At 52.6% G+C, this 22,600-nt stretch overlaps 1 protein-coding gene across 2 annotated transcripts in view; it reads left to right on the top strand.

The window, feature by feature from the left end:
• The first annotated feature begins 363 nt into the window (after positions 1-363).
• SEMA5B (semaphorin 5B) overlaps positions 364-22,600 on the top strand; it is a 120,107-nt gene continuing 97,870 nt past the window's right edge. The window contains exon 1 of one of the 2 annotated variants that reach the window (XM_030858383.2): positions 364-593. The gene's annotated coding sequence lies outside the window, so the exon portion shown is untranslated. The remainder of the gene's footprint in view (positions 594-22,600) is intronic. The other variant, XM_070045454.1, reaches the window with a different exon arrangement.

Here is a 22,600-nt window from a genome sequence, read left to right as displayed (position 1 = left end):
CGCTCGAACGGCGGCTGCGGGGCGGGACTTCTGTCTACCCTCCGTGTAAACACACTTGGCAAGCCAAGGGCGGGATTCGGACGAAGCCCGGGGACGCGGAGGTGCAGGGCGCCCCCTCGCGCTCCTCCGCGCGCCACGAGTTGGCGGGTGGCGCGCCAGCCGCGGCAGGTCCTCTCCAGCACCCTCCTCCTTTTCTCTCCCGCTCCCTTCCCTCTCTCCGCTCGCTCCCAACTCCTCCCCCACCTCTTCTCCCTCCCTCCTTCGGCCCCCTCATCTTCTCCTCCCCGCTCTCAGCCGCGCGCCTGGTCGGGAGCTAGTTGGAGCGCGAGGGCTGCCGCCTGAGCCCAGCTCCGCAGAGCCGGGCGGGTCGGCGGCGCGTCCGGCGGCTGCTGGCGGAACCCGAGGGTGGCGGGCGCGGGCCCGGGTCGCGTCTGCACTGGAGCGGCGAGTGAGGGCCGGGGGCCGTTCTTGCGCGGCCGCCTCATTCCCAGACCGGCCGCCAGCCCTCCTGGGTCGCCTTCGCCGCTCCCCGCCGCCGGGAGCCGGGAGTCGGGAGCCGCTTGGAACCGGGCACCTGCGCCCGCAGCCCGGAGGTGAGTCCCGGGAGCACAGGACGCTTCCCCTGCGCGGGCTGGGCTGCAAGTTGCAAACTTCAGCAACTCGGGTGGGTAGAGGGGTAGGGGCCCGGGGCCGCTGGCAAGTTGGAACCAGGTGGCGGAGGCTGCGGGCAGAGAGGAGGGAGTCCCCGCGCTTCCACGCCGCCCTCTGCCACCTCAGCTTGGGCTCCCTTCGTGCTGCCGCGTTCCCGCCGTCAGCCGGCTCCGGGTCCGGGCTGCATGGGGCCCTGGCCCGGCCGCTGTCGGTGCGTCTGGGCTGCACGCCGCGAAGGGGACCTAGGGCCGGGCCTGGAGGAGGGGACGGACGGTTGAAAGGCTGGGAGAGAGCCGGGCTGAGGCGCCGAGGGTGGCGCCGAGATGGAGGCTCCGAGAGGGCGGACGAGTAAACCCGGTGGAGGCAGAGCGCAGGCGGCGAGGCGCGTGGGAACGCGTGGCCCGCCCGGAGTGTGAAATCTCGCGCTCGGGGACGTCCCTGCTCCGCCGCCGCCTGCGGGGGTCCCCACCGGATTCTTCCCAGACCCCCTGCCCTGGCGGGGCCCTGCGGAGCCCAAACTCTGCCCCGCCAGGCCCCAGATGCAGCCGTCCCGGAGCCCGGCGCTCCCGCCTCGGCGGGCGGAGAGGGGCGCGGCGGCGGGAACGCGGGATGCGAACGGCGCTTTCCTGATTTATTTTTCTCATGGTAATTTGTCTTTGTGGTTGGGCTGCCCATTCACTTTCCGCTCACGTCTTGCGGGAGATCCAGTGAGGAGGAGCGGGGGGCGCTCCGGCACAGGGAGAGATGGAGACAGGAGAGGGGATGGGGATCCGAGCCGGGCGGCAGCCGAGAGGGAAGTGGGCGTAGGACCCGCAGAGGATGAAGGCGAGGCTGAGGACACCCGGACGAGCGGAGCCGCGGGCGGGCGGCGGAGGGAGGACAGAGCCGGCCCCTTCTCGAGCGCAAAGTTTAAACAACCAGGAGGAGCCACCTGAAGCGCCCTCCTTGCCTCCTCCCCTTCCCTCGGTGCCCAGTCCTCGGGTTATTCCCTCTGCCCCGCCGCGCCGGGCTGCAGTGGGCCCCGAGTTGGGAGGAGGAAAGGTAACTGCCCTCCTCTGCCCCCACCCCTGCGATCCTCTCCAGGTATTCCGCGGTGGTGATGAGAGCAGCCGGAGCGGGGAAGGGCTGCCCGCCCTCGGGATACGCTCTTTCCCGGCCCCTTGACTGAGCGGAACTGGGATTGGGAGGTTGGAAGCTCGCCTGTGTCTAGACCCTACCACGATCCTACCTTCTCTGAGTCCAATCTCCTTCCACATTTCTCAGGCACCTCCACTCCCCCTCCCATCCCCACCACTTCGGCCTCATTCGGCTCCTTCGTCAGCGGCAGCGGCGTCTCCCTCCAGGCCCTTCTGGCCCGCCTCTCTGTCCTCCCCGCCTCTACTTTCCCTCATCTTTTAGCCTGTTCTCTTCCATTCCTTCTCATTTACCGCACTGCCCCCCCGCCCCAGTTCTTCCTGACCTTCAAAAGTGGGCTCTCACCTTTTCTGAACCAGGATAGATGACCTTGAGGAAGGGGAAGAGGGGAACTTGAGCCTGAGAACTGGACCTCACAACTAGGAAAAGGGGGGCAGATTAAGAAGCAGCTTGGAAAAACCCGCCGATACCCTGCCCCAAATCTAGATTACCAACCGAGGAGGAAGGGGGATAAAATATCAGAGAGAGAGAGAGGGAGTTTGCCACTTGATCACTCTATAGACTACAGATCTAGAAATTACAGTTTTAAGTGATCTAATCTCTATGTGTGCATGTTATCCTGTACTTTGGGGATTGATTGGAACATCCCACAGCCTGGTCCTACCTGTCACCTGCTGGCCCCCTACTCACCCTGACTCTCAGGGCCCACTAGGATTCTACTGTGAGATGATGAGTTCCTTGAGGTCAGGGGGCCATCTTATCTTATACAAATCTAGCACTTTACATTGATACAAGGTACCAGACTCAGAGGCAGGACTGGAACTCAGGTCTCCTGCCCCTCCCCACCCAGCCCAGTGGGTATGAACCAGTTTTATTCTTTACAAAAAAAGAAAAAAAAATCCAACATGACTTTTTGCTTCCTCTGATGTAGTAAAGCCTTATGCAGGAATTGGATGAGAAAAAACTGGAAGCTCACATAGGATGTTCAGGAATCCCAAGGGATATCCAGAAAGCCCTGATCCCTGAGTGTGGGTCTGAAAAGGGGAAGGGGAGCCCCAGCAAGGGGGCAGAGGGCTAGCAGGCATTTAGAGAGGATCAGCCTGGCAAGGCTGTAGATTGGCGGATGGAGTGCGTACACTTCGGAACAAGATGCTCTCGGGTCCAATTCTTTTGAACATTGATCATGATACTCCAGTTCTTAATCTTGGCCACCCTCCTCTATCCCACAGGGAAAGCCCAGAAGATATCAATTCAGGTCAATGCCATAGAGTCAACAAATTCACTACTTTCATTGAGGATTGAGGTGGTAGAATGGACACAGAAGGCAAAGGACAAGATCCCTGGTTAGAAGTGCATGTCTCCTTGTTACATAGCCTTAAAGGACTCATATATATAGTTTCAATGCCCCACCACCCACACCCCCAGCAGCTAGATGTTCCCCATGGTCCTCAAGTGTTGGCTCTATTACTGAGTGGACGCAAGGTAAATAAGACCAACAGTGGGACTAAACTCACATGTTCACTATTTATCAAGCACCTATTATGTGCCAGGTACTAAAAGCTATGGATGCAACAGTAGATAAGACATGTCTCTGATCTCCAGGATGGAGGTGAATCAGCGTGACTAGGAAAACACAGTTACTAGCATTGCCTCCACTGCTGTGATAGAATTTATTGTGGATTTTTTTTCCCATGTGGGTTTGTTCAGGTGACCTGACAGCTAATATGGAGTTGTCCAAAGGACTTGGGGTCTAGAGTTTGGGGGAGGGCTGAGACGGCTAGGATTCCACCACCTTAGCTCTTCCCTCAGCACCAAGTCCCCTCTCCATGCCTCAGATTCCTCACTCATCAAGTGGGGCTGAACACCTACATTGTACCTGTGGTGTGGACAGAGGCAAAGCCAGGTACCTGAAGATCTGAGGAAGAGAACTATTGGGAGGGAGTATTTGGTTATTTATACATCAGTGTCTGAACCTCAGTGAGTCTTGGGATCATCCTTTGCCTCATCCAGTCACCTTGATCACTGGCCTGTCTTCATCACCTGGTGACTCTGTGTGTGTTTGTGTGTGTGTTGGAAATAATGAATGAGTTTTCTTCACATTCAGATCTTTGCATTTGAGTTTAGCCATCACTAAGTTGGTCTTAAATTTATGACAAAGCTTAACTAACTTGTCTTAAATGTATGACTAGAAGCCAAAGCAAGTGTCTTGACTAATGGAGTTTCATTGAATTGACTGAACTGAGCTCTTCTTTTAGAGCTTATGGGGGCAACACGTGGATTTCACTGGCATACTGCTGTATTTTTGTGGACCTCCCTCTCTCTGACTTTTGGTTTGATGACATCTGCCTTAGCTGAGGAGATGGCTCTCTGATGGGTAGTCTGGAAGGGGATCTTTGTGTATGTCACTTTCTATCTCAGATGGAGGAATCTCCTCCAAGATTTGCTTTCTGAAAAAAATTCCCCTATAACCTGCTTAAATGCTAGAAAGTACCAGCTGGGAGCAGAGTTCTGAAAGGGAAGGGGGGTGCCAAACATTCTGTGGTTCTGCCATGTCTGCTTCCCTCCCTCTGCTTTAGTGAGCATGAGAGATGAAAACCAAACCTTGCAGAATGCAGTCTTTAATCCTGACATTAGTCAGGGACTCACCAATGAGCAGTGACTACACTTGGTACCTCCAGAGTGGGAAAAGGAAAAAAAGATGGCTTCCTATCCAATTTGCAGCTGGGAACAGTGGGGAAAGCAGGACGAGGGACCTGGGAGGGATGGTGACTGGGCATGGGAGGGTTTGACCTTGAGCACACTTCCCAACAGTTGGGCTTCGCATCCTCCTCTACTCTGACTTGAAACAGGAGAACAAGGATTCCGTTAGGCTTTCCCTGAGCTTTAAAGGCAATGCTGTGTGCTGAGTCCCACCGTGACACTTCCCTCATTGATCTGCGATTAATAAGGATGACTTAGGGCTTCCCTGGTGGCGCAGTGGTTGAGAGTCCGCCTGCCGATGCAGGGAACACGGGTTCGTGCCCCGGTCCGGGAGGATCCCACATGCCGTGGAGCGGCTGGGCCCGTGAGCCATGGCCGCTGAGCCTGCGCGTCCGGAGCCTGTGCTCCGCAACGGGAGAGGCCACAACAGTGAGAGGCCCGCATAACGCAAAAAATAAAAAATAAAAAATAAGGATGACTTCATCAGACTTGCACCTGGAACTTGTTTGAATTTGAAGCCTTGTCCGTATCATCAGAATGTCTTTGCATTTGAACCAAGAATGTCTCTGGCCTGTTCTGTGATAGGAAGGGCTGGTACTGGAGGATGGCTGGTGACCATCTGTTCTGCTATCCCCTGAGGAGATAGGTTTAAATTCCCCAAGGAATTGGGTTAGAAAAAGGGTTAGAAACAAGGGAGGCTTCTCCATCTTGAATGGAGATTACCGTCACTTCTTGATTTTCCAGGAGTGGTTCATTTCTTTTTTTGTTAATTATTTGTGGGGAATATTTAGTCTCAGGCCAGTTTCTAGTTACAGCCAGCCCCACTGTTGGAAACCCACCTGATTGCCAGTATCTTCGGAAAGTGCATTGTCCTTTTAGCCTCCACCTGAGCCAAACATCATTAGGAAGGTAAATCTGCTGTGTATCGGGTATATGTGTGTAGGTAAATATACTCATATACATTCACATATAAACACAGATACAGTGCATTGCAAAGCTATGTTACAGTCTGATCACCCAGTATTTTGAGTTACCTGCGGCACTGTTCTGCCGGAATTGACAGGAGGCCGCCTCTAGGGAAGCAACTTCAGGGAAGTGGCGGGTAGGGTAGCAATTTAGATCCATCCCTACTTGCCATCCCCACTGGTCCACCTGAGCCAAAACTCCCTCCTTACTGCTCTAGTCATTGTCCTGAAGGCCCCCCAAGGAGCCCTGCTCCAAGGAGTACAAAAGAGCCTCAGTTGGCTCTTAATTATTCAGGGATAGGTGGATCCAGTGGGTAAAGCACCTGACTCAGGACTCTTATTTCCCTTCTTTTGGTGGCTTGAGTAACTTTATACCTGTAGTGAGAAGCTGGGGAGATCTTATCATTTAATACAAACGTTTGTTTCTAGCAGCCTCTTCCCTCTGCTCCTCTTTCCTCAAGGCACCTGAGGGAAACTAGGAGCCCTCCTGAGAGGCCTCATCCGCCCAAAGCAGACTGCCATTAAGGGTCACACCTTGCTCTGTTGGCTGGGGTGTGTTTCTGCCCAAAAGCAGGAGAGAGGAAAATACCACTAGCTCCGGCTTCTGCAGAGTCAGATCCCTGTAGATTTCCCAGCGTCTTGGTTTTCTTCCCTCTCCCTTTTGTAGAGCCACCTGCTCTTGATTTTATGGAGTCAGCTAGTAACCTGGGCCCCACCAAGAGTCTGAGCCAGGAGCAGTGTCCTTGTGGCAAAAGCTCCCAAACAGGTCGGCTCAAAGGAACACTTCTGTGAATGTCCCCCAAGGCTGAGGGTCATTTTCCTGCATAGACCAGGTGCCTTGGGGCTGTCTGCTCCCTTTTAGCATCTCTCTAGCTTCCATAGTGGGTCTCTCCTCACACGCTGGGCTCAGTCTAGAGAGCAAGGCTCAAGGGAACTCTGTATACAGGTAACAGTAGCTTGGTCCCACTCAACTCTAATTCACTGGCTCCTTCAGAACCACCTGGAACGCTTTGAAAAAATATAGACGACCAGCCCGTAATTAAGTCAGAATCCCTGAGATTGGAGCCTGGGCATTGATTTTTTTTTTTTTTTTTTTAGCTCCTAAAATGCAACCATGGTTGAGAGCCACTGACCTAAATCTTTCCTAGGTTCTACCTGGCCACACGCTAATGGCATGCAGATCCTCTTTGCCCTCAGCCCTTCACAACAGCCAGGTACCAGCTAGAGCTCCTGGCATTCAGATCATAGCTACTGTTTGTGTTCCTGTGTTCTGAATTTAATGACTTTTTATTATAGGCTGATTGTGGGAGCTTCCTTCTAGTGTAACTCCTTTGTGATCATTTTTTCCTTAAAAAGCATTTATAAAAGTAATGCATTCAGCATTTTGGGGTATTTCCTTCTAGATATGTAACAAAATTGTGATTGTACTGTGTTTTGTAGCCAACCCTTTTCATTTAATCACGTATTGTGATAATTTCCCCATGTCTTAAGTATTCTTCTCAAATGGGCTTTTCACTGGCTGCCCGGTATTTCATCTCATGGATGTGCTATAATTTATTTAACGAATCCTGTGTGGGCTGGACATCTAGATTGTAAACCACTTTTCGCTGTTATAAATAATGCTGTAGTGAACATCCTTGTCTATAAATCTTTGTGCCTATTGATGATTATTTCCTCAGAGCAGATTTCTAGAAGTGGAATATTTATGCTTCTTTTTAACATGGACCATTTAGACAACTTTTAACTGACTTCCTAGAGCAATAAAAAAACATTCATATTCACAGCTGGAAAAACAAACTATTTTTGCTGAACTTTTCTGAGGCATCAGCCTGGCTTCTTCACCCTTATCTGAGCTGAAGGTCAGCATCCTTGACCTAGCCTTGTGCCTGGGCTCCACCTCCAGGTCAGTTCCACAGATTGCTGCCTCACCATTCAGGTGAGCTCCAAGTCTCTCCTGCCCCTAACCCACTGCATCTTTAGTTTCTTCTTAAACCTTCTTAGCATTTTCTTCTTCACACCTCCAGCCCCGGAACTCTCAGCGCTCAGCACTGCCTTCAAGCTACTGTTCCATAATGGCTGTTATTACTGAGCTCTTATTATGTACCAGTCAGCTCAACTTATGCTTTATCTCTGTTAATCCTCATGTGCCTTATGTGCACATATTATTTTTGTCTCCACTTTCCACCAGAGGAAACAAAAAACTTGGGAGAGAAAACAGTTTGCCCAAGGTCACACAGCTAATAAGTAGTAGAACTAGGATTTAAACCTAGACTGTCCGACTTCAGACCCTACAGACTTAACTGCTACATATACTTTTCTCCGTTCTTGGCTTATGGTGTCAACAAGCTGTTCACAAATGCTCCATCAGCATCCCGTGTACGTATACTGTGACTTTCTCCAGAAGGAGAAGGGCAGTTCTTACATACAAATCGCAGAAGAGTGGGGTTGCTATTCATCAAGTCTCCCTTTTCCTTTTGACCTCCTTGATTCTGTCCTCACGCCTCTCTCCAAGTACCCCACTCCAGAAAACATTTCTTGTCTCCTCACCGACCGGTTGCCAATATCCCAGCGTGTCTTACAGCTGAGAAGGTCCAAGTTATAACATACCCCTATTATAGCTTCCCCACCCATTTGGAAGAATTTGGATGCTACTTTCGCAGTATGGCTTATAAAGCTGTCAGGGAGGCGGGCATGCTATAGTTATGATGGGGGAGAGGCAGCCTGACTTCTGTTGGATGTCAAGTACTGCTTAAAGTGGAGGATTGGATTCACTTTAGCATTCTTGCCTCTGTAACCTTGTCTGTGCCCAAAAGGCACAGAAATAGCAGCCCAAACTGTCCTTCTGATTTGATTCGGACCATGACCAAGAACTAGGTGGTGACGTGACAGGGCTTAGATGACAGACACCACATCAGTCTGGCGTTAATGACGGCCAAGGAAAGAAACGACGTGCCCACAGACCTTCCCTAGTCTGTAAGAAATCCGATTTTGGGAAGTATGATCGCATGATTAGGGATTCCAAAAGGGATGATGGTTTGTGACACGTGAGATTCTGCAGAAGGAAGCTTCACGTTTTTATCCATGACTTGGGTGAAACTGGAGTAAGCGAGCTTATCAGATTTGTTGATGACAAGGCTGTGATGGGCATCGCCTATAAAAGACAGGATATTCAAAATGATCTTGACAGACTGGAATGCTGGGTTTAAACCAACAGCATGAAATTTAACAGGGGCAGATGGGAAGTTGCATTTAGATAGCAGAAATTAATTACTCAAGTTCATGATGGGGGGGTGGGGGCCGACTTGATCAGGCTGCAGATCCTGAGAAAAACATCTGAGGGGTTTAATTGTACGCAGGCTTCATGGGAGCCGACGGGGTGATGGGATTGCTCAGAACAGTACCATCTTAATGGGCACTAAGAGACGGGCAGGGTCCAAATTGTGTTCTCTCTGGTCATTATGTCCTCATTTCTGCAGATGGATTTTAGAGAGGACCCTGGCCAACTCAAGCGTGATGAGTCGAGGGCATCCAGGGTCAGAAGGGGATTGGGAAACCCAGCCACAAAAGGCTTAGTGAAGGGAGCCCGTCTGTTTAGAGAGGGTGAAAATCCTGGGGGTCATGGTGGCTGACTGCAGAATAATAGGATTTCCTGTAGAAGAGAACACAGTTCATCCGCCTGGAAGAACCAGAAGACTCCAGAGTGGAAAGTACAGGAAGCTGGATTTGTTCACAGTCTGCATCTTCCCAACCAGATGGGTTCTAGCGAAGCAGCAACCAACTGGCAGTCCTGCCTGGAACGCCGTTGGGGAACTCCTGGCCCAGAGACGGAGGATCGACTGGCAGCATACCTCTGTCTCCCTGCGGCTCTGCGGCTGGAGGGTACCCGCTTCCTTTCCTGAATACTGCAGAGCAGTGGTTCCCAATGTGAAGTCCCTGACCAGCAGCACCCACAGCACCTGGACCCTGTTAGGGATGCAACAGTTCTGGGGCCAACCTACTAATGCGGCAACTCCCCGGTAGGGCCCAACAGCCTGCCCTTCAGCAAGCCCTCCAGGCCGTTCTGATGCGTGCTGAAGTTTGGGACACTGCTTTAGACCACCCTGGGTGGTTCTTTCTGTCGCTGGAGGCTTGTGGCACTACAGCCTGCAGTCCTCAGCTGGGGAAGCAGTGTGGAACCTTGGAAGGAGTGTGGGCTTGGGGATGAGACAGACTAGGGTTCAAACCCAGCTTGACTGGTTTTGTGTTGTGAGTTTTACATAAGTTCCTTTCCCTCTCTGAGCCTCCTTTTTGTGCTGGAAAACGAGGGAGGGCTAGTTTAAAAAAGGATTAAAGGAGGGCTTCCCTGGTGGCGCAGTGCTTGAGAGTCCGCCTGCCGATGCAGGGGACGTGGGTTCGTGCCCCGGTCCGGGAAGATCCCACATGCCGCGGAGTGGCTGGGCCCGTGAGCCATGGCCGCTGAGCCTGCGCGTCCGGAGCCTGTGCTCCGCAACGGGAGAGGCCACAACAGTGAGAGGCCCGCGTACCGCAAAAAAAATAAAAAAGGCTTAAAGGAAGTGGCATAGCTCATGTAGATGCTGGCTGTTAGTGCCAGGTCATCTTCGGAGGAGTCTCATCAGCATCAGCTGCCTTTCCTCCAGAAGTCCATCTTCCCAGTGAGCTTACCTCGAGCCCCTCAGAGAGAAGCCTCCTCTGTATCCCCTCACAGCGCCCACCAGCATGGGTCTCCCTCAAGTGAGGGGTCAGTTAACTCTTGGGCTGCCAGTTCCCTCCCTCCTGGACAATGGAGAGCCAGGGCCACTCTCCTTCCCACCCCTATCCAAGACCCCTATGCTTGAGAGCACGTGTGGGTGCATCCTTCCAGTGGACCTGGGTGTTGCCAAACTTGATGTCATGAGGTCTGTTAGTCTAGACTCTCTGCCTTCAGCATGCAACTTTATCTACTAAAGCCATCAATGAAAGGTCTTGGGGCCAAAACATCTCATGGCGGCCTCTAACTTTAAGTGGTTAAGAAGCCTGAGTTGCTGGTGGCAGACAGGCAGGGAACGTGAGTGGGCCCTTCTTGGAGCTGGGAGATTCTGGGGTCACCTCTACAGGTCCCTTTCCGGTGACCAGCTGGTGGAGTCTTCAGTTCCTCGAAGACAAAGCTCATCTCCCCACAGGGTGGCCTAGTTGATTTTTTGATCAACACGTCTGATAGAAAGTTCTTCTATTTCTCTGCAGTCTGTGTCTCTCCCCATGGGCTCCATCTCTTCCACATGTGGCTATTCCAGGCAAACCCAGTCACTCCCATTGCACAGCTTTTCAAACACTGGAGACCAGTTGCCTTCTACCTCTCCCATACTTCCATTAGTCCTTCTCTGACTTGTCTCTTCATCTCTGGGCATGGGACTCTGAACATCCTCTGACTTGTCTTAAGTTGAGGTCACCAGAACCAAGTCTGGTCCTCTGGGTGAGGCCCGGCCAGCACACCCTCATGGGTCGAGATACCATACCTTCCATTAACGCAGCCTCATATCTGCCCTGGCTGTTTTTAGAAGCCACATGGCCCTGCTGACTTTTGTTAAACGTAACAGTCAGTCAATACCTCCAGGTTTCTATACCACAGTCTGCGACTCAGCCCCATCTCCCAATTTTGTCTTTGCGCTTGCATTCATTAGCAACGGCTGCCATAACAAAGTACTAAAACTGGGTGGCTTAAGCAACAGAAGTGAATTGTCTCATAGTCCTGGAGACTGGAAGTCCGAGATCAAGGTGTTGGGAGTATCGGTTCCTTCTGAGGGCTGTGAGGGAGAATCTGTTCCACACCCCTCTCCTAGCTTCTGGTGGTTTCCCGGTAGTCTTTGGTGTTCCTTGGTTTACAGAAGCATCATTCTAATCTCTGTCTTCACCTTCACATGGCCTTGTCCCTGTGTGCCTGTCCGTCTCAAAATTTCCCCTTTTGTAAGGACACCAGTCATACTGGATTAAGGGCCCACGCTACTCCAATATGACTGCATCTTAACTCATTACATCTGCAACAACCCTGTTTCCAAATAAGGTAACATGAGGTCCTGGGGGTTGAACATACGAGGTTTTCTGGGCGGGAGGGGGGCATGGTTCCACCCATGACAGCGCTGTAGCTTTTTTGCTCTTATGTTTGGGACTCTACATTTCCCCCTCATTTATTTTATGTTGTCTGAATTCAGTCCGCCGCTCCAGCTGATTAAGATGTTTTGAATTCTGACATCCAGTATATCTGCTGCTGCTCCCAGCTTCAAGTGCTTTTTGTATATTGATCCAAGGACTTGAGATGTGGAATGGGGTGGGATAGGTCAGAGCCCTACAGCACGCACCTGGACCCTTCCCTCCAAGAGGTCTTGAACCATTGGTAAGTACCCTTGTGTACTTACGATCGTGCAACCAGCTACATGTCCCACTAGTTCTGCCACCTTCTGCTTGCTTGCAACAATTTCACAGAGAGCTTGTCACATGTTTTCAAGATCAGCTACACAGGTGAACCCCGTTTCCCTCATCTACCAGCTTGGTGGCCCTGTCAGCGGAGGAGCTGAGCTCTGCCTGACAGGACTTCTTTACTGAACACACATTGTCTGCCCGTGGTCTCAGCTGCCTTTCCCCAGTTCCACCACCCTGCCTTTATCATCTCTGCAGGAATTTTCTCAGGCGGCACCTGGACTCTCCCTCTCTGTGGTTTGCAAAAGCCACCGCAGACCCCTTTCTGGAAGTGAACCCCTCTAGTGCCTGCCAGGTCGCGCGAGAGCCACAGCTGCTCCGAGCCTCATTTGCACGTTCCCCGGGATGCGAGGCTGGGCCAAGTGGCCTGAACTCATTCGGAGCAGCTGGAGCTCTCACAGGCCTTTCGCCAGCCTCAGGCTGGGGAGCCTCCTGTGCCCGAGGCACCCTTCCATGGAACCCCACAGCCTGATGGTGAAGACGGAGAAGACACGAGCTGAAGACAGAAGTGCAGGGCCTGCCGGAGAAGCCCCCCAATCTGGACACCACGTTAGTTCCCTTGCAGCATTCTTCCCCCTTCCAGCTCCTCTTCCCCACATTGCTCTCATTCCTAAAGTCTCTCCTTCTCTTCTCTCTGTTGCTCTGTGACTCCGTGGGGGTAAGTGCATGGGCGAAAGTGGGGTGTGTGACCAAGGGGCTGACTGGCTGGGGGCAGGGGAGGGGTGCTAGGCGCCGGCTCTCCCATTCACTCATAGGGTGACTCTGGGCAAAGTATTTCTCCTCTCTGAGGCTCAGTTTCCTCATCTGTGAAATGGCTATCATACCTGCTTCAGAGTGCGGTCGTGGGGATTGAATTAAATGAGTTCCTTTTACTAAAGCAGGTCACCTGGTATAGTATCTGGGGCCTGAGAGTACCAAACAAACCGGTCCTTTTGCAGAGCGGACTGGCCAGCTGGAACCTGATGTGGCGGGTGGGAGGGAGGTGGGGTCACAGCCTGGGCCCTGCACGTGGGGATGGGGGCCAGGATGCAGTGAGGCCATTGGAATGGAGAAGAAGGAGTGAGCCTGAGAGAAATGGGGGAGGAAGAAGCCCCAGGACTGAGCAATTTGCAGAGAGGATGGAGGGTCGTGAGGATTTCCTAGAGTTTACTGAGAGCTTTCGTTGTGCCAGGGCATTTAAAATGGTATGAAAAAAAAAATAAATAAAATAAAATAAAATAGAATGCTCTGGTATGTATCTTAACTCATGAAAGCCCTAAGAGTAGGTATGACTTTATCACCCCCGTTTACAGATGGGGTGACTGAGACGCGGCGATATTAGGTAACTAGTAAACCAGTCCCCAGGCTTCCAACCCAGGCAGGCTGCTGTCTCCCAGCTCGTCGTACTCTCCTCCGTCTGATGCACATGCTTTTCTATTCCCCCTTTCCCTTCATCCATCATGATGACCCCATCCCCGGTTGCATCCTGCAGGATCCTCACAGCATCTCCTCCTCACGATTGAGGGCGTGGGGCTCAAGCCTCTGCCCTTCTCTAAAGACACTTCTCAGGGCACCTTCCATGAGGTTCTAACTCACATCCATGTCCGTTCTCCCCAGTCCCACCATCAATCCGTAGAAGGGAGGATTTACGTTTGATACAGGGAAAGCTTCTCAAATACGAACTGCAGGAGAAATTACAACAGCTGATTGAAGGCGACTGTGGCATGACTTAGCTGGAGATCTTCAGGGCTAGGGTGGAGGGATGGAGGAGGAAGAGGATGCAGGGAGGTGGTGCGGCTGCTGTGTCCTGGACCACTGAGACCCACGGCTCCAGATGCAGGATGAGTGGCGGTGGGGTGCTCCTCCTGGCAAGATGGCTGCCCCTCCTCAGTAACCCATGGCTTTAATTACGCTTCACAGCCTGGTCCTGCTGGGAGAGAGGATTGCTCTGAGATTGTCCTACTGGGCTAAATGTCTGAAGCGCTTTCCGCTTCAGAAACTCCTCTCCTTGAGAGGGCAGGGCCAGGGAGGCTCCGCCCAGGTCTGGGACCTGGGGGGGTTAGGAACTGGGGGGACGGGCATGCCTGTGACTGTCCCCTGCTCTTTCCTGCCCTGGTCACCTATCTGGGGAAACCTTCGTGACTGAATTAAGCCTTCTGCTGGCAGACTGGTGCTGTGGCCTCATGCAGGGGCTCTGACAGAGGGAAGAGGAGAGGGGGGCGGAAAGGCACACAGGGGAGAAAGCACAGGTAGCCCTAGGGGTGGATAAATGCCTCCAGCCCCAGGGATTAACTCTGGGGGGGATCTTCTTTGTGTGCTCAAATACAGCTACCATGTGTGACGCCCCACCATGAACCGCTCTCTCGTTTCAGTACTCCTGGAGGCCTATAAGGGAGAGGTTAGCCCACAATTTACACATGAGGAAAAGACCTCAGAGAGGTTAAGAAGCTTACCTAACACCCCACAACTCACAGAGGTGAGGTAACCAGGCCACAGTGAACCCAAATCACGTGTTCTTTCCACCTGATCATGGCCTTCTCCCGGTAGCTTGGAACCTGCCTACCGGCTCCTGTGGATCAGGAGTACCAGACAGAACCAGGGAGCTGCGTTTGGTGGTAGAGGGGAGGTTGGAAACGAGGGGGTTCAAGCATTTGGGGTATGCAGTGTTTTTCTGCTAGAACGTTGTCCATAAGTGCTGTCACTGCTGGGAGGCCCAGGGCTCTGGGTTTCTCTGGGTCATTCTGTGTCCTGCGGAGGTGATGGTGAGGCTTTTATGGGAAGCCGTCCTACCCTTCCATAGCATGGCTGTGGTCTCTCTCCCCTCCTCCCCAGTGCTTTCTCTCTCTCTCTCTCTCTCTCTCTCTCTCTCTCTGTCCCTCCCTCCCTCCTTCCCTCCCTCCCTTCCTTCCCAGGCTGGCCCTCTCCTGTGACCTCCGTAGGGCAGCAGCCTGGATGTCTTCCTGAGCCCTCTAGTGACTGCTCCCTGGCCTGCACTTCTGTCAGAAGCCTGTGTCCTGGGTACTTTCTGAGACTCCAGGATGGAACTTTCGGTCACAGGCGGTGTGTGCATGTGTGTATTGGTGGTGGGGAAGGGTTCATTCCACAGAGGCCTGAGGCAGAGTCTGCCACGCTACGGAGGCCCCACCTCCCATGCCAGTGTGAATGCAGAGTCTCACTCTTCTTGCCCAAACTCCAGACTTCATCTCCTATCTTCCCATGTGCACAGGGCATCTGGGTAAATCAATGCCCAGGGTGAGCCCCAGATGTCCCACAGTCCCCCATGTTGGACCCATACAGCACTGTGCTTCCTCATGTGTGGCAAGGAGGCTGAACCGGGGCAACCACATCTTGGATGCTCAGTGTGCCTGACATTCTGCTCTCTAAACACATGTTCCCTGATCCGCAGAGGACCAGCCTAAGACTTGTTCCCTCATGTTATGGCTGGGGAAACTGAGGCTCTGGTAGTTAAGTAACTGGCCCCAGGTCACACTCTATCTCACTGGCTCTCTCAGTTCCCTTGCAGCCCTGACAGGTGAGGGCTTGCAGGAGGAAGGGGCTCAGCAGCTCAGTCAAGGGGCTTACTAACCACCCCCTCACCCCACTTCTGTGCTTTCAACAATGGCCCTTGGGCCTGTACACTTGAGGGTAGGCTCCCAGGACAGGCTGTCCATGTGAATGGTGCCCCTGCCCCCCATCTTCGAGGGAGTCTCCTCAGTGACAGCCCCGTGGCTGCACAGCCCAGATGTTCAGCCCAAGTCACACCCCATATTTGTCTTAGAGGTTTGGAGTAGTGAGGCCGGTGAGGGGATTTGGAGAGGCTCGCATCTCAGAAGCTCTGATAGAAATCAAGCTCTACTCACCGCAGGTCTCAGATTTTATCTGTGTTGAGGAGACCCATTTCATGAGTCTGACACAACCTGGCACCCTTCATGAAGGTGTGAAGGTCGACGGGAGGGAGGCTGGGCTTTAGACTGCAGGGTGGCCTGCATGTGTAGACGGTCTAGCCTTCGAGGCATCAGAGAGACCAACGTTTCTCCTGTTGGGCTTGCTCTGATAGGACTGCGCCAGAATTCTTCCTGGTCCTCAATTTAAAGCCTTGTTTACGTTGTGAGTGGAGATGTTTGCAGTGAACTGGAGACTCACAGGGCTTAGAAGGACCTGGGATGGCATTTAGTGCAGAGGCAGCGGGAGCTGCAGCGGTTCTGGAGTTTCAGCCGTGCCACACTGTGAATTCGGCTTCATGGCCGAGCTGGTCCTCCTCACTGAGTGACAATGGACTCCTCTGGGTGTGGGGAGGTCACAGTCATTCTCAGGATTTTGAAGAGACAGGCCTCTAGTATTCTCATTATCTGGTGATAATATTTACACTTCTAAGTGAGAGGTGAGAAACCAGGGATACCTGGCCTTGATCAGATGGGGATGCTGAAAGGTGAGGAAATGGCAGCATCTCTGTGTTACGATCCACCCCACGTGTGTGTCCATGTGCAACGGGGAAGAGCCGGTGTGGGAAAGAGAGCAGAGGCTGGCGGCGGTGCCCAAGATCGAGCTGGTCTGCGGCGTTGCCCGCTCGGTCCTCTGGGCTCTAACAGCTCTCACCGTAGTGGAACACAGGGACCTTCTTCGAGTTCACAGACTCGACCCCTTGGATAAGGGTGTGTGACGCACAGCTCTTGCCTTCAGGGAGGTAACAGACCCTGGGGGAGGCAAGATGCTGGTTAGTCCCGTAGTCTAGGAGCTCCCAGCATTGGCCACAGCTCTGCCTGCCATGCCTGCAGGGGCCATTCCCTAGGAAGAGTCTGGGCCGCTCACCAACTCTTTATAGTCTCGGTGATTCATCTTCACCTGCTCTGGGCTAAATGATGGTGATGATACTGACAAAACCCATTTTTTAATGGAGTGCTGTTGTTAAAGAACATTCACATCCTTATTTTCTTCTCCCAGCAACTGTGGCTTCTTTTTACTGAACTCCATGCCAGATGCTGTTCTACTTGCTTTTTGTACGTTATCATATTAATTCTTACACCAATAAAAATTTGGAATTTGGTACTGTTATACCCATTTTATAGATGAAGAAATTCTCCAAAAGAACATGTCCAAGGCCACGCATCTACTAAGAGGCAGTTGCAAACCCTTGTGTCCAGTTCCAAAGTCTGTGCTCTGTCCCGTCACACCGCACAGCACCTGCTATCAGTGTGGGTGTCCTGGGAGACTCTGGCCACCATACCCTGGCCTTGAGCCCTGGAATTCTGGACTTGCTGAGTGCTCTCTCCTCACATCGAGCAGAGCTAGACACCTTGGGCACTTCCCTTTTTCCTCCAGGGTGAGCTCTGACTTTCCTCTCCAGACCTGTTTGGGGTTGGACTTGAAGTTGCCCACCCAGAGTGCCCACCATCAGCGGCTGTGGTCTCTCCCTTCCCTGGACATTTGGGGCACTCAGCGGGGGTGCTGTCCCTTCCCAGTCCTCCAGCATACTGGGGCGTTTTTTAAAAGGCAAGAATAGAACTCAGAAGGAGTTTCAGAAAGAGAGGGACACGGTGCTCCAGGGCTCCGGGTCAGCAAAACTTCTTGGTCCTCTCCAGCCTTGAGGTCAAGGTTACCGGGAAAGGAGCCCAAGCCATTCCCTTCTCACTCTGGGTTGTCCTGGCACTGGCCAGGGTGGCCACTGGGGGAGGCTATTACTGCCCGAATACCTGCTGTGCCATGCTTTTGTGGGAGGGCACAGATTGGAGCTGGTAGCGCTCCCCTGGGGCCCTGACCCCTATTTCCCTTCGTTGTGCCCATTTTGAAAGGAGATGTATGGTTTAACGGTTCTCCTCCCTGGCAGCACATTAGAATCACCTGGCGATACTTTTCAAACTCCTGAAGCCCAGACCCCACCATCAAAGAGCGGTTCCATCTGTCCAGGTGGGGCCTGGGAATCCCTGGATTTTAGGGCTCCCAAGGTGACTCTCGGGGACAGCAGGGAGAGAGCCCAGGGCACCTCTCTGCCTTGACTTTCAGCACTTGGTGCTGCCTGTGTCGCTTCAGTCCCATGATGCCTCCCTGCTGTGAGCTGCACTCCCAGGGCAGGGAGAGAGCCCAGTTAGTCTTGTGTCCTTTGCCCAGCCCAGCGCCTGACACCTAGGCCTCAGTCCATGTGTGTTCAGTTGTTAATAAGGGAACTAAAGTCAGAAAACATTCTGGTTTCCCCTCCTGTGATTTCTCTTTCAAAGCATGGATGCTGCATGTTCTCAAAAATAGGTCCTTGATTTTCTATTCCCAGTGGGTGGCGAGGAGCAGGGTCCTGACCCCCTGCAGGGGTTCAAGGTCACTGGTGAGTCTCAGTGGCTGGAAATGGAGCAGGGGACATGGGCAGAGTCTTTGTGGGGCTGCCTTTTCTCTCTTTTTTTTTTTGTGTGGTACGCGGGCCTCTCACTGTCGTGGCCTCTCCTGTTGCAGAGCACAGGCTCCGGACGCGCAGGCTCAGCGGCCATGGCTCATGGGCCCAGCCGCTCCGCGGCACGTGGGATCTTCCCGGACCGGGGCACAAACCCACGTCCCCTGCATCAGCAGGCGGACTCTCAACCACTGCACCGCCAGGGAAGCCCCTGCATTCTCTCTTATTTTCTCTCTCTCTCACACATATGATTATAAGTGTGAACAGAGGTGGTAAATCTATAGATACAGGGGTGGGAGGTTGTGATGTATAAGGGTTGAGGGAACAAATGTCAGGCTCTGGGTTCATACCTCATCTGTTCACAGGACCCTGGTCCTGCAGAAGAAGCTTGGATAATTGGAACCTGCAGATAACATGGGCCCTTCCCTTAGCCCGCAGTCCCGCTCTTACAGACATCTCTGCTGTGTGTTCTTCACCTTGGGGAAGTGAGGAAACGGGAAAGAAAGTCGGAGAAGTCTGTAAGCCTGCTCCGCACACTGGGAGCACCTCCCAGAGAGTGGAGAACGGAGTGTGGGCGCATTGATAGGCGTCCGGGTGAAAACTCCGTTTCATCTGGGGCTGAAATGCTGCACCTTGATTGCCTGCCAGCCACTCTGTCCATAGAGTGATCGCCCGGCCACCGGCCCGCATATCCTGCAGCCTCCTTGAAAACTGGGTGGCACTGATGCAGTGGGCAGCTGTGGGAAGCTCGGGTGTCCTCTGCCCTGAGGTTTGAGCCACATCAAAGTCACACCTGCGGTTGGGGCCAGAGAGCTTCCCCACAGGCTGTCCCCACCCAAATTGCTGGGCCGTGGCAGGCCACCCACTCCAGCTGGAGGGTCTCAACCCGTACCACGGCTCCTGAACCCAGGGCCCAGGGAGACCCCCGCCCAGTGGGTCTACATCCCACCTGCCGCTGCGATGGCCACGCCTCTCTCCCCCAGTCTCTAAACAGGCCCAGTTTGGCCCTTCTCCAAAACCCTGCAACCAGGTTGGCTACTCTCTGCTTTTTCTCTCGTTTGCTGGGTTTTCGAATGTGTGGTCCCTGCCTGGGGCCTCTGTGTAACCTCCCTGCCCAGTTCCCACCGTAGTTAGTCTCTTACACTCTGCCGCCGTCACTTTTCCCGAGTGGCTTTCTCTGCGGGCTTCTGGCGACTCAGTCAGTGGCCAGTTCTCAGTGCTCGGCCCCTAGGATCCTCCACATTTCTCACACTCTGCCCTTCCCTGGCTTCCATCCTGCCCGCCTCCCCCTCCTCCTCGTGCTCTGCTCTGCTCTCCCTCAACCCTGTCCCCTCCCATTCTGATCCCACCCCCGCATCAGGGCCAGGATGAGCCCGCCTGATGCATGCGGCCCTTTCTCCTGGGCCCTGAGCGGTGGAGGACCTCAAACAATCCTTTAACACAGGGGTCCCCAACCCCTGGGCCACGGACCGGTACCAGTCCGTGGCCTGTTAGGATCTGGGCCTCACAGCAGGAGGCGAGCGGTGGGCCATCGAGCAAAGCTTCATCTGCGGCTCCCCAGCGCTCGCATCACCGCCTGAAGCATCCCCCACCTCTGCCCCACGCCCCATCCGTGGAAAAATTGTCTTCCACGATACCGGTCCTCTGGTGCCCAAAAGGTTGGGGACCGCTGCTTTAACAGATACCTACTGTGTGCCTACAGGGGCAGAATGCTCTTCCAGTGCTTGGGAGGGGGAAGAACTGACAAGACCTGCCCCCATGGAGTTTATTTTCTAAGCAGGGGAGACAGAGGAAAAACAATGAACAGAGTAGATCTTATAATGTGTGAGAAGCTGATAAACATGTGGTAGGTTGTTGTTTTACTATTAGCAGGACAGCAATTTGAATATATCCCCAAACATAGAGAACAATACCCGAATTCCCACATATCCCTTACTTCGCTTCAACAGTCACCAATATTTTGCCTGTCTCGTTTCATCTATTCTCCCCCCAACTTTTGTTTATCCTGGCGTATTTTTAAATAAATCCCAGACATCATGCAATTTTATCTGTAGATACTTCAGTGTGCATCTCAACTGATTAAGATGTATTTACATTGTATATAAACACAGTGCTATTGTCAAGCCTAAGCAAACGAACAGTAATTCTTCTGGGACTGTTTAACTCTATTGTGTGGGGCAGTATTGCCTCACCAGGTGTTGGAAGCCCCTTGAGGGCGAGGATCATGATGATAAGAAAAAGCACCCAAAGCTTGGAAACAAGGCAAAAGGATGACCACATGTCCTGGTGACCTCCTACTGCAGCCTAACAGGTCCCCCCAAAGGTTATTTAACTCTCTAGGGGGGATGTACTTTTGCTTGACTTTCAATTTATTATTGATTAGGGGCCAGATTTTATGAGGTTAGATGTTAACATAGACTGATAACCCAGATCTTTAACCAGTAGAAGAGATGCAAATGATTTCTGTCCAGTAGAGCAGATAACTGCAAAAGTTATGGTTTCTTGCCCTGTAGGACATTAGCCAGTTTTGTTTCTACTTCACAAACTCATTTCTGCATGCCTCTCTTACTGATTATATAAACCCCTGTTCTTCAAAATCTTTTTGGAGCTAGGTTTACCATCCCTCATTAATGAATTAAGTTATGTAATGAGAGCATTTTGAAAACTACACTTTGACAGTAGCCTGTACATTTTCTTTATCTTTCCTTAGTTTAGTCCACTGCCTGGCACAGACTAGACATTTGTGAAATTAGATCGATACTTGACTTGGTGTCTTGTTATAAGGGGAAGAATCAAGGTTTTAAGTTGAGAAGTGCTTAGCAGATATCACGGAGCTCTGGCGTGAGGGTGAAGGTGCTCAAGGCTGGTGCCCCTGGAGAGTAAGGGGAGGGTCAGAGTCTGTGCATGTGGGACCATCCCCAGCGCACCTGTCTGCCCTCTGCTCCTGGGAGCAAAGCCCTGCTCCAGCCCTGACACTGAGTGGGAAGGAAGGAAGGGGCGAGAGCAAGACCTCTGTGTGTGTGTGTATGTGTGTGTGTGTGTGTGTGTGTGTGTGTGTGTGTGTGTGTGTGGTGGGGATGTATGTGCCCAAGAGGGTATGCTGGCTTGCCAACTTGCCCCCGTGCTCAGAAGGCAAGAGTAACATCATGGGAGTGTTTTTTATGTCTAAAAATTACCACCCTCTGATTCCTCATGCTTTTCTGGGTGGGGAGTTCTCCTTTATATCTCATCCCAATTATTCTATAACAGTTTAGGCTTGGGATGCAAAGGGAGGAATACCTGAAAATGCAGCTGGGACTGTAGTGGCAGGGCTCGTGTGTGGGAAAAAACAGCTCCCTTTTCATCTTCTGAGAGGCTGTGTTTCTGTCTGAGAACGGGGGTGGTGGTAGGGTTTTGTGCATGGAACAGAGCTGATGGGTGGGAGGGTAGGATTGTTCTGTGGGTTCCCAGGAGGGCTGCTCAGTGTGGAAGAAAAAGTCCTTGCTTCAATTAAAAATACTCAGTTGCCATCCTGGCTCTCTCAGCCTCCGACGTGCCTGTTCGTCCAGGAAACCAAAGCAACGAGGAGTTAGAGGAAGGCCTTGCCCTCCAAGGCCCTACTCCAAGCTTCCAAATCTCCCAGTCTCAGCGTTCAGTGTGGCACCAGCCAGGACAAGCAAGCACCTTAGAGGGTTGTTAACAAAAAGGGATTTTCGGTTCAGTTTAAAGGTTGGATGTGTTCAATATTTTATTTAATTTAGGCGCAGAAAAGTTTTAATAACATCCTTTTCTATTTGGAGCCAGAGTAACGTTTAAGAGTGACCCGTCTAATCAGGGGCGGAGGGGCATCGTTAGTCCCTGGAGACCGGAGGGTGGCAGGAGAGGGGGGCATTTCTTCTCTCCCTGACTTTCTTCATTTTCCCGTCCTCCTTTGTTTCCCCCTCCTCATTCAGTTTGTGTAGCAGCACCCCCTGCCATTCCTCAGGAGACATTTGCCAGCACCAGACACTGGGGACTCAAAGATGAATGGGACACTTTTCCCAGCTGGAGGTGCTCCGAGCCCAGTGGACCGTGAACTGTGGATCCATGAAGTGGATCCTTCACGAGTGAACAGTGCGTTCTGACATTCACATTTTGTTGTATGTTCAAAGCCTCACAAGAACTGGGGAGACTGAGCCTAGACAAGCCTTTTCCATCCCAGAAGAGGGAGCTGAGGCTCAGAGAGGTTGCCCGCCATCTCCAAGGTCACACAGACGGTGCTGGGTGGAGCCAGGACCGGAAGAGCCCTTTTGGGAAATGGTCAAGCCCATCACCTCTGGCCACACAGGGGCTGGTAACTGAGGGTCACGGGAGTTGAGGAGGTGGA

Source organism: Globicephala melas, chromosome 4, assembly GCF_963455315.2.
Source record: "Globicephala melas chromosome 4, mGloMel1.2, whole genome shotgun sequence".
In the NCBI taxonomy this organism is placed as follows: domain Eukaryota; kingdom Metazoa; phylum Chordata; class Mammalia; order Artiodactyla; family Delphinidae; genus Globicephala; species Globicephala melas.
This window is presented reverse-complemented; position numbering and strand designations above follow the sequence as displayed.